The sequence below is a fragment of the Eptesicus fuscus genome, chromosome 7 (assembly GCF_027574615.1).
Source record: "Eptesicus fuscus isolate TK198812 chromosome 7, DD_ASM_mEF_20220401, whole genome shotgun sequence".
Taxonomy (NCBI): domain Eukaryota; kingdom Metazoa; phylum Chordata; class Mammalia; order Chiroptera; family Vespertilionidae; genus Eptesicus; species Eptesicus fuscus.
Window position 1 is genome coordinate 53,002,080 of NC_072479.1, and position 12,426 is coordinate 53,014,505.

Sequence of the window (12,426 nt, forward strand, 5' to 3'; positions counted from 1 at the left end):
GAAAATAAGGGAATTGTCTCTGGGCCCTTGACCGGCTGAGCTCTGGATGTCTGGGTGGGGAGGCTAGAGAGCCTGGGGGGGATGGGGCTGAGGTCCCAGGTGGCCAGTAGCCAATTCATTAAGAATGTCCCTGGTGGGAAGACGTGAGGATCCCTGTCTTGGCAAAAACTGGGATCCTTTGGAGATTCAGGCCCAAGGATGGAGGGCTCATGTGAGCTGGGGAATGCAGGGCCCCTGTACCCAGGAGCTCCATCCCCAGGCTCAGCACTGGCTCATCACACCTGCCCCACCCTGGCACCCCCTTCCTTTCCAAACACCAGAAATGCCAGGCTGCTGCCAACAGTTGTCTTGCTAATCAGTGTCCGCAGCTGGGGCCTCAGCTGGTGGCATTTGACAGGGAGGCTCCGCCATCCTGATTCCCCCGTCCTTCTGACTGACCCCTTTCCTCGTGTCTTCATTTATTTCCCTGTGTCATCGTCATTTTTTCTCAGTTTCCAGCTGTCTCACACCATCACACTGTCCCCGCTTCTGCTGTGGGCTCTGACTAATACTAATACGTAATTTTTTGTAGAATGCTTTAAATACCCCCTGTCCCTTCCTATGTATTTCCTCATAGACTGTCTGGTCTCAGCTTCTCCCAACCCAGTGTCTGCCTTTAGGGAAGAAGCAGCTCCTATATTTGCAGTAAAATTTAGATCTGTGCGCTGCCAGTACAAACGGCTGCCTTTGTTTCTGCCCCCGATGTCTCTCCTTGCTTTCACAGCCTCTGCCTTTCCTGCCTCTTCCCTGCTCCACCACTGAGCTCACTGCCCCTTGAGCTGTGGTCTCCCTCCTCCCTACTTCCCTCCTCCTGCAGGCAGCTGGGGGTCCCAGGCAATCATGCTTCAGGAGACCCGATTAACTTCTCTTCTTGCCTGCAGGTTAATCTTGCTCTCGGAGCACAAGCCACATGTTCTGGCACCACCTGCACTGAGCTGAGATGGGACCCAGGGTGAGGGGCTGTGTTCTGAGCGGGGGTGGGATGCGGGGGGTATCTCTGGCCAATCTTCTGCCACCTCCAGCACCTCCCTCCATCCCTGACTTCTCAGAATCAGACTGAGGAGATCCCGTGTGACTGAGGGGGTGGTGACCAGAGCCTGACCGCCCCGGCTCTCCGCTCATCTCCTGCTCCCAGGGCCCAAATTGTCGCCACTTTTCCAATGAAGTGTCTGGTCATTTTCAGAGGCAATTTCAGGAGAATATGCAGCTGCTGCTCTTTACCCTGCTTTTCCTGTCCCTGGGGCTAAAGGCACTGTCAGCTTCCTGGGCTGGGGGTGGAGGGAGTGGGTGGGACCAGTTTCCCTGTGTGCCCCTCAATCAGATGGATGGATGCTAGTTTGAAGGCCGGAGGGGTTCCTCTCCTTTAATCTCCATCTCTCCCTCTCTTCTGTCTCTGCCTCTTCTTTTGTGGAGCCCAGGAGTGTGTTTTCCTCTTCTGAGGCCAATAGGGGCTGTTTCCCGCTGTGTTAGAGGCTCCAATTGGCCCTGGTGGTGGAAGAACCTGGAGTTCTGCAGCCCTGAGCCTACCCACTCTGCCAGTCCAGCATTCTCAGTCTAATTTGTTTCAGCCTCTGAGGGGCACTAACTATCCTGGAGTTCCCCAGGACTCCTTTCCAGCATCTCACAGCTCACACCAGCTCTCACTCAGCCTCCGGCTCCACTACTTCCCAGGCTCTGAGGGGCTCTTGGAGACCCTTGCTCTGTGGGTGGCCTCCCAGCTGTCTCCTGGCTGCAGAGCTCCATTCTTCACTGGTATCTCCAGCCAGTGTCATCTATGGACTCGGCCCCTCCTCCCCGCCCAAAGCACCCCTCCAGGGTGTGGCACCCCGGCTGTGCCTGTGGTGGACGTATGCGGGTCCATTGTGTACATAAGCACATGCTGAGCTGGCCTCCACCTCTACCCCCTGGGAACTGCTGACTAAGCTGCCTCATCTCTGCTCAACTGTTCACACCTTTTCCTGGCCTCACCCTCAACCCTGCCCAGCAGCGAAGGAGGGAACTGCAGAGGGGGGGCCTGCTTGGGACCCTGCCCTCTAGGCCAGTAACAGCATCTGAGATGTGGCTCAAATAAAGAATGGTGGTCAAAGGAAAAAGCACCTCGGTGCTCTGTAGCTGCACCCCCACTTCACATGCCTTTTGCATGTGATTTGTGAGCAAAATGAAGCCTCGCCTGCCCTGAGCATCTGAGAAGAGTGAGGAAACAAAGTGGAGTCACCATAGCCAAGCTAACAAAATTACTTAAATCAGAATGGGCCGAAGCATGAGGAGTAGATTTTGTTTTATTTTAACTAGCTTGAGGACTTAAACATTTCAGTGGTGCATCCATGCCTGGAGATAGGAAAAATTCCTATAGACAACCCTCTGAAGAGCTTAGGAAAGAACGCTCCCATGTCCAGACCACCTGATACCCCTTATCTAGACCACGGGACATCTGGAGGGTTACCGTCTTGGGCCAATCCAGAGGCTAAGAATGCAGAGCTGGTTCTTCTCAAGAATGTGCTTTTTACTATAAGAACTATCAACTTTTTTCCTCAGAACTCTGGGTGTAAAACTGGAAGCGTTTTGTTTTGTTCCTCTCCAATCTGCAATCTTAAGACCCTTGAATAAAACGTTGTCATCTAATTCTAGCAAAGCCCCCTGATACATTTTTGCTTGGTGGGCACCCCAAAGACGCCCTCCTTCATCACCTCTGACTTAGTTTAGCATCAGCTCTTTCAAGTCCCTGCTAATCCCAGAGATCAAGGGGTGATCCGTTCTCCCTGCCATTCCCTTGCTGCCCCCACCCTTGGCTCCTGCCGTACTCTGGGAGACGCCACATCATCAAAGGACATTATTCATGGTGAACCTTTGCTGAAGCCCAGCTTCCCTGGTGCCAGGGCTTGGGGGCAGGGTTGGGTGGGTTGGTGAGGGAGGGCGGCTGATGCAGAGCTGGGACCCAGGAGGCTTTAGTTTTCAGCCTTGACTTTCCTCCTGCATTCCCAATTCTCTCCCGCCCGCCCTGCTTGACCTCCTCCAGATTGGTGGGAGGGAACAGGTGGGAGATGGCTAGGTCCAATTAGAGCAGCCCCTGAGCTTCTCAGAGACATGAGCCAGTCATGCCATTTACATGACAACAGCCTCCCACTTCCCTCCCCCATCCCATCAAAGGCTCGCAAATGGTCCTGACCCTGTCAGGTGGGTAATGGGAAGCTTTGGATGAGGCCCCATAAGCCTTTCAAATAATAAAGGGGCCTTGAGACCCAGCTGCTGCCCTCACTCAGGGGTGAGCATGGGCGGGGCCCTGTGTAGCCGCCAGAGTGACATTTTTTCAATATGACCCAAGTCCCAGGGTGGGTGGGGTACTGGGAGTAGGAGTTACACATTTCTGGACCCTAACTGCACTGCAGAGCCCTCTATGGAGGATCCACATTGTGAATTGCAATGCAAGAAGCTGGGCTCAAGCTTTCTTTTTTGTTTTATAAAGAAAATTTTATCGAGCAATGCCAAACATTATGGAGCTAGGGATCCAAAGCAAACAGAACAGACAAAAGTCCTTGCCCTTATGATGCTGACATTCTGGTGCGGGCTTGGGTAGATATTTAGCATGTTGGATGTAGTCTGTGCATGAAGAAAAGAAACAGGTGGGGGATATGGAGTATGAAATGGTAGTAATTTCAAATAGGGTGATTGGGGAAGGTGTTGGTGAGCAGGAGGCTTTGTAGTAAATACACAGCAGAGCTATGGTTCTCTCCCCTGTGGGAAGCCATCCACTGTCAATACTATCATTAAATTGCACCAAGGAACACGGAAGGCTGATGGGCCTTGGACGATTAGCAGGGCTAATACCATGCACTATTGCTACGTTGAGATAGCGGTGGCTCAAAGCAATTTCCTGACCTGATAACCTCAAAGAAAATGGACCTTACTGATCTTTACTGATCTTTATTGACCTTCTAGATGGTCTGTCTGCTACCTGTTTGCTGTGCTTTACTGAGGGCAAGATGTATATCTAAAAATTGAATGAAAAGTGGATAAGGCCAGGTTTCAGTGTTCCTCTCCAAGAGAAAGGTCTCTATGAGAAGAAACAAGTCATCTTTTCTGTCAAAAAGCAGTTTAGACAGTCGCCATTTTGGCCTGTATAACTTGGCAGCTGCCATGTTGGCCACATGGCTTGCAGCTCCCCTGGGGGCCACCATCTTGGAACAGCAAAGGCCAACCACTTCCCTTAAATTAGCCAATCATGAGAGACTGTGCCTGAGGTCCCTTCAAAAGTGAGGGACAGGTCACATGCATCAGGGATTATAAAACCGAGCAGACCACCTGCTTGGTGTGTGTGTGCTTCCAGACCCTGTGTGCGCACCCTTCTACATAGAAGTAAAGATGTTTGCCTTGCTGCCTGGCTCCCGAGTATGTTTTGTGTTTTATCAGGACCCCTGAATTTGGGGGCTCACCTTATTTCTAATAATTTGGGGGCTCGTCCAGGATACCATTTGTCATCACAGGGAAATTGGACCCCTCTCCTGAGGAGGTGTGCCCTGCTGCCAAGTTGCGGCAGCCTTGGTGATGAGGGACAGCCATTACCCCTGGGAAGGCTATGAGCTCGGGATCGAGAGTCAGCCAGCAACACAGGAAGGGCAATCAGGTAACCTCATGCATGACTCAAGGTGGGAAACTGGACTGAGTACTATTTTGGTGATTGTGTATCTTCAGAGGTCAGGCATATGTGACTGGGATGTGTCTTGGACATAAAGCGAGTGCAGAGTTCTGATCTGTGGTTTTGTTCTCCTGCAAGGGAAGCAGCCAGAGAGGGATGAAGCAGATCTCAGGGAGTACAAGAAACCTCCCAGATGGGGGGTTGAGTACATAGTCACAAAGGACCTGCCGAGGATGGGAAACAGAAATTCTAGGCCTTCAGAATACATTCCCCTGAAATAGTTCATTGGGAGAATGCTGAGATTCTGGGGAGGCAAGTTCCGGAACCAGGGACAGAAGACATTGCTCTTGGTGTAAACTTTTAGTGTTGTGTGTGCCTATATGAGAGTGTTTGTTGATGTTTTATGTCTCTTTGTTTTTTGTTTAATTTGTTTAAAGATGGAGCAAGTCCCACTTTGGGGAAGCCCAGTTATGTGTGGTGAGGCTGAACACATGACAGATTACAGGAACGTCTCAGCAGCTGCCAAGAATCCTTATTCTTGGGGATTCATCCTGCTTTCCCTAGCAGGGTGTTGGCCCACCAGAAACTCTTAGTGAGATTTCTGTCTGTATGTCTGTGATGCAATTTTGGCTAACTTTTAGGGACTTTAATTTGCTCTTTCCTGATTTATGATTTTGCTGTGCTGGGTTAAAATTTTAAGATTCTAAGGTTAATTTAAAAGTGTAAAATTTGTGAATGTTGCAATCCAGGGAAGTTAAAACAAAGGCCAGCTAATTCCAAGCCTAACAAACCATTATCTTCCCCACCTGAGGCAAAGTGGGAGGGGAGGAAAAAAAAAAAAGAAGGCCATTTTACTCTGAGCAAAAGTCCGCAGGTTTCCAAGCGGCAGAAAGGGAGGCTGTACTTGCCGAACTTGGCAGGGTGGAGAAATTTGCAAAACCCTGCCCAACATCATGTCCATTAAACATCCAGTTGGCAGCGTTGATATTAACAGGGACAGGGACCGGAACAGGACCAGGATGGGAAGTAGGTGGCCTGTGCCTGTTTGTGATGTCACAAACCTTTCAGGCCAGCCGAGGCGGAACTGAGGCTGGCTCTGAAGCAGTCACAACTTTGTGGCTTCTGTGCCCTTGAGGGTAGGGCAGCAAAGAAACGGGTGAGTGGTAGGTGTGTCCTCCCAGTGTTTTCTCTGAGACATTCAAAGTATATCGTATTTGTGACGTTACTAAAATATAAAAATTTAATAGCCAAATTGAAAATAATTAATTCTGTGGTCAAGACCAAATATTTAATGTTACAACTGGTTTAAGTTTTAATAATCTTTAAATTGGGTATATTTGACAGCTTTTCCAAATGTAATATTTTGAGAATTTAACTGAGAGACAGATTTGTGACATCTCAAGGGCTCTGAGATGATACAAAGATCTACTCTCTCCCTAAAAAGAAATATTTTTGAACTAAATTAGACCAATACAATGTACTTGAAATTACATAAGGAAGTAAGCTATACAGGCTGGGTTGGGTAACAAAATTAATGCTTTCATGATAAGGCATAGTTCTTGCTCTGGGGCATATGACTCCCAGCCAGATTAGCATGTCCTTTCTTTGAACAAAAAGGGCAATCATGGTTATTGGTCAAGAAAATGCTTTAGGTAATAATTGGCTTTAAAATCTCAAAGTTGTTAAGATATAATAAATATTTGTAACTAAAATGAAGAATTTGGATAAAGCTTTTTCAGTAATAATTACAAATATGTTAATAATGAAAGTCCAGTCACTCAAGAGGCGACTGACTGTGCTCTCTGTTGGAGGAAGGGGCCAGCTTGTTAAAAAAAAAAAAAAAAAGCCTAAAAGAGAATAAGGGCAGACAGGAATGAGACGCTTGTCCTGCCTTCCCTTTCCTATGTGACCAGGGGAGTGATTTGAAAGTCGGCTATGGCTATCTGGGAAAGGGAGCACCTGGCTGGCCCTGGTGTGCTTCCAGCAGATGTAAGATCTCCAAACCCGGGAGCCCTAGTGGGACTCGGAACCTAAATAAGGCCTTCAGTATTCAGCAAGGCAAAGAAGAAGGGCCTTCCAAATTTACCAAGACTAAAAGATCAAATGAGAAAGTACTCTGGGCCAGACCCTGAGGACCTGTTGGGCCAAGAAATACTAAAAATTACATTTTGTCACCAATAGTTGTTCTGACATTTCAAGAAAACTACAGAGGTAGAGAACTGGAAGGATAGACGTGCAGAAAAGCTGTTAAAAGAGGCTCAGAAGACCTATGTACATAAGAATAAGAAAGGCAAAAACAGAAAACTAACATAATTTTAAAATAAGTGGCCTAGACAAAGGCTGACCCGGAGGGCCAGAAACAGAAGTCACAGCAGTAACCTTAACATGTTATCTCTAAGGAAAAATCTAGCAGTTTAAATCCAAGCAGCTAGAGGCCTGGGGACAGCCTGCTCCCTCTTCCCCCTGCCTTTTCTCTAGCCTTATATGCCTAGACATAATTTCCCAAAAGTCTTAATTAACTTAAAGGCATTGGAGCCCTGCTGGGTTAAATGATAAACATCTAAATATTTTTTTAAAAAACTGAAACATTAATTGCTAGACACGTTTTAATTTGCCTGCTCTTAGTTTTCATCACAGAAGGTCTCTTGTACTTTGTTGAAGGTATATTTTCTTGAAAGTAAAAGTGCATTTAAAGTATGTTCATAAGTGCTAATCTAAGAAATGCTGACTGTTTACTTTTTAGTAATCATTGAAAAATTAAATTTTCTAAGAATGAAGAATTCTAATACATTTTAAAGAAAAGGTCTGTACAAGTTGCTGATGGTATGACAGAAAAAAAAGAATATTAGAGTAGAAATACTTAATGGAAAGACTGAGGCATGGTTATGCATTTTGAAGGAAAAAGGTGGTTTAAAGGTGGTTATTTCTGGAAGTTGTAAAAATTGTTTTTGAAAGTTGTAAGAATGCCTGTGGAAGTTATAAGAAGTTTATAAAAAGAAATGTTAAAAAGGAAATTGATTAAATGATACAGGCCAATAAGCCAGGACAAGCAGAACAGGGAAACTGAAATATTAAAACAGCAGTTTAACAACCTTCCTAGGGTTTGAATTTTAAGAAAAGTTTTTTTGTTTGTTTGTTGTTTTTTTACCTAGAGTTGGCTGTAGGTGATTCCAACAGGCCCTGGAATGCCTCAAGATCTTTCTACAATGGAAACTAGGGACCAATTTCTTAAGAACTATGTACTGGGTATCTCTTCTACTCTAATCTCTCTCAGGTTAGAAGGCCTCCTGACCCAAAGCCCTCTTGAGTTTCCAGTTCATCGCCATAGACCAGAAGACAAAGTTTGTTCTAATCAAGATTTAGAAGGGAAGCAAGTTAGAACCCTCCTGTCTTGCTTACCACAGAGACTGCTGTTCAGACTGCAGAGCAAGGTTGGACCCGTCACACATGGGTTAAGGGCAGACATACCTCAACTTGAACTGCCATACCAGGACATATCCCCTTGAAATGGATGCTAAAAACTATGAGCCACACCCTAACTGGTTTGGCTCAGTGGATAGAGTGTCAATCTACGGAGTGAAGGGTCCCAGGTTTGATTCCGGTCAAGGGCATGTACTTTGGTTGCGGGCACATCCCCAGTATGTGCAGGAGGCAGCTGATCGATGTTTCTCTCTCATCAATGTTTCTAACTCTCTATCCCTCTCCCTTCCTTTCTGTAAAAAAATCAATAAAATATATATTTTTAAAAAAGGTAAAAAGCAAGCAAACAAACAAAAAAACAACAACAAAAACTGTGAGCTGTCTTAATAACCATCATGTACTGGGCTCTATTTGCTTTAGGGATCTGGCAAATTGCAGGGGCTTACAACGTGTACAATTGTAAGACTGAAGAAATGTGTACAATGTGGATCATGTACAATGTGTACAATGTGTACAATCTGGATCATGCTTACCAAGTTATTGATTATAGATAACTTGAATGACTTGGATATTTCAGCCTTTAGGTCAAAAGATTGGCTAGGACTAGATTTAGGAATAGATGTCACAGGACAAATCCCATAGGCCACTGCCACCACCATGCAAATAGAAGTAGGATATAAGGGAACGAATGCCTGGGCGGAATGGATTAAATATTCTATAGGCGCCCTAAATAAAAGCTACTGTTATGCTTGCGCAGCAGGAAGGCTAGAGGCCCAAGTGGTCTCTTTTCTACTCAGAAGGACCTCAGACAGTAACAGGATGGAATGTGTGCTTGCCCTGTGTCAGGAGGAAACCGCCTGGGGAAACGCTTCCTATAAGACTCTCGCCCTGTTGTTCCCATCCAACAGAGGTAAAGAGCTAGGATTCTCGCCCCCCCCAAAAAAAAAAACAAACAAACAAAAAAAACACCACACACACAAAAAATGAAACGATCCGGCCTGTCCTCCGATGTAAACTATACCTTCTGCCTCTCAAGGGGGGGGGACAGTGCTTGGAGTTTATGAGAAATTTATCCGGATGCGTAAATGGCCGAGTATCCTCAGAAGTCCATCATGCTGCACTGTCGATACCCCATGCTGATGCCTGGTGGTGTCATGGGGGACCCTGACTTGTGGCCTTGCCCAGCAAATGGAGTGGAACTTGTGCTCTGATACAATTGGCTATCCCTTTCACGTTGGCATATCGTAAACCTTTTTCAATGGACAGACAACTAGGAAGGAGAGAGAGAGTCTAGGGGGCTCCTTTGATCCCCATATCCACACAGATCCCATTGGGGTTCCAGGAGGAGTGCCAGGTGAGTTTAAGGCTAGAAATGAGATTGCGGCAGAGTTTGAGTCTGTCCTGTGCTGGTGGCCCACTGTAAGTAAGAATGTGGTTGGATGAATTGTATTTACTATAACCAGCAAAGGCTCATTAACTACACTCGAGACGCAGCTAAAGGGATAGCTGAACAGCTAGATGCCAGCAGCAGGGTGACCCGGAAGAACAGGTTGGCCTTGGATCTGATTCTGGCAGAAAAAGGAGGAATATGTGTAATGTTGGGGTCAGTACTGTACATTCATCCCTGACAACACGGCAGACAGAGCGTCACTGAGACCCTAAGGCATTGGCAACTTTAGCTGATGACTGAGCTGGAATCTGGGATCGAGGATCCTTTCTTCGATTCACTAGAGCAGTGGTTTAGGAAGGGGAAGGGAGCGATGGTGTCCACATTCACCCCTTTAATTACTAGAAGTTACAGTGATAAGATGTTACATCATCCCATGTATGGGGGGGGGGGGGGTCTTATCCAAGGGTTAATTGAAACCACATTGACCAAACAGTAAGTTAGTCTCCTAGACACTGTAGAGCATGAAAGTCAATGAGTGTCAGCCGAGTTTGAAGAAAAGAGTTTAAGTAAAGAAAAGGGGGGAATTGAGAAGAAACAAGTCATCTTTTCTGTCAAAAAGCAGTTTAGACAGCTGCCATTTTGGCTGCATGGTTTGCAGCTCCCCTGAGGACTGCCATCTTGGAACAGAAAAGGCCAACCCCTCCCCTTGAATTAGCCAATTGCGAAAGACTGTGCGCCTCAGCTCCAATCAAGAGTGAGGGACAGGTCACACGCGTCAGGGATTATAAGCTGAGCAGACCGCTTGCTCGATGTGCGCGTGCTTCCAGACCATGTGTGTGCACCCTTCTACATAGAAGTAAGGATGTTTACCTTGCTGCCTGGCTCCCGAGTATGTTTTGTGCTCTATCAGAACCCCTGAATTTGGGGGCTCACCTTATTTCTAACACAAGAGAGAAAGCTTCACCTGGCCCCCCATGCCTTCTAAATTCATATTTCTTGTCTAGTGTTTTCATTTGTGTGTCCTCCCCTTCTTCAGATCCTGAACCCCCGCTGTCAAAGGTTGTGGCACTCCCCAGTCTCAAGATGTAGAAAAGTACAAGATCCCAAATCTCCAAGTCTCTTGGAGAGGCGGGTCACCACTTCCTCCAAGAGAGTTAGCTATTCCCTTGCTGGTCAAAGCTCAGACCAGGGGAGGTTTTGAGCGACAAAACCCGAACCCGAGGCTCTTCTCCAGTAGTTGTATGTCCTGGAGCATGTGAACTTTTGGAGCCTCAATGTCCTCATCTGAGACATGGGAATATTTCCTACTCACATGGTGGTGGTGATGAAAATCAAGTGAATTGTTCTGTGCCAACCTTGCAAACATTGAAATCCTGCTCCCTTTGTAAATGACGGAAGCGATGAGTGGCTCAGAAGTGGCTACCACTTGGCCGCTCCCTAATCTCTATCAGCAGCACCGTTTCTCTCCGGGTCTCCTTTGGATCCTGACCATGACTCTGGCTCTACCTTGGGAGTGAGATAAACAGCATGAGCCTCCTCAACAGTGTGGGCCATGAACAAGAGCTTGAGAGGTCAGGGGAGAAGGTGCCTGAGCCTCAGGGGTACAGGTGAGAGTGGGGAAATGGAACTGCGAGGAAAAAAGAAGCAATTAAGAGACCAAGGCTGGCTCAGCTGTGGTGGTATTCTTCCTTTCTGAGATTAGGAGGTCCAGAAGTTAGAATTCTAGAAGGATGCAACTAAGTCAGGCAAACTCGGGTCAAGAAAGAGTGAGGTGGGCGCCTGAGGGGACAGGCACTAGCCCTGGAGAGGTGGTGGATGGAGCCAGACACCTACAGTTCTCTGCATTCAATAGCAGGAGAAGCACTGACCCTCAGTTGATCTGAGGACCAAAGTGATAGGCCCCCTCCAGCTGAGAAGAGAACACGGTGAAATGAGGGCTAGGGGGGATGCCAGGTCCTCAGGGCCTGCCCCTGGCTGTCCTGGTTGTCTTGGGGGTGGGAGCATCCCCTGGAATTGTTCTGCCTGAAGGTTTAAAAGGCAAGGAGCTGGGGGCGTGAACAAGGAGGAGCAAGAGGCCCAGGGACCACACCTATTGAGTTGGACCGGGCATGCCAATTTTGTGACAAACCACACACCAATTATTCCTTAGCGTGCCCCGCCGAGGGGCTGTTGGCAAGTGGGCTGCTGGATAACCCCAGCGCACTGAAGAGTTTGTAGTGTGTGTGTGTGTGTGTGTGTGTGTGTGTGTGTTTGGCTGCAGCCTAGACCCTCCTTCCCACCAGCCTCTCCCCTCCCGTCCAGCCATCCTGGGATTGGTGATTCTCGGCCCCTCCCCCGGCTCCCCCAGACCCTCCCAGAGCCTTTATCAGGGAGCTGAAATCCTGCCACATTCCCAGATCCCCTCCACTCCCCGCTTCTCTCTTCACAGCAGCAGCAGCAGAACCAGCTTTGTGGGGAGCAGGGCAGTAATCCCGCCAGCTCCCTGATTCTACTAGACCATCCAGCTGTAAGGCTCCACGCGGCTCCACAGGTAGGCACGAGCGGGAGAAGGTGGGGAGGACTGAAGCTGGCACCGAAGGACGGGGGCCAGAGTCAGAAGAAATAAAGGAAGTGGCTGACTTTGATCCGCCTTTGATCCGGGAGCCGGGCGCTGGGAAGTGAGAAGAAGGCAGAGAGAAAGGGGTTGAGAGCTAGTGATGTTTGGAGCCTGTGGTTGCCGACTGCTGGTTCCGTACGAGAAAGTTTTGCCTAAGTCTAGGGGTTGCCTACTGCTGGAAAAGAGAGTCCAGGATCCCCCCTCCAGCTGAGGAAGGAAACAGACCCCCACGCGTCCTATAAATCCATCCTCTTCCTTTGGAGCCTCGAGTCCCGGCTCTGCGGCACCTTTGCTCATTGCTGCCAGGTGCACATCCTGGGGAGATATGTCTGATGGGGGAGCAGGGAA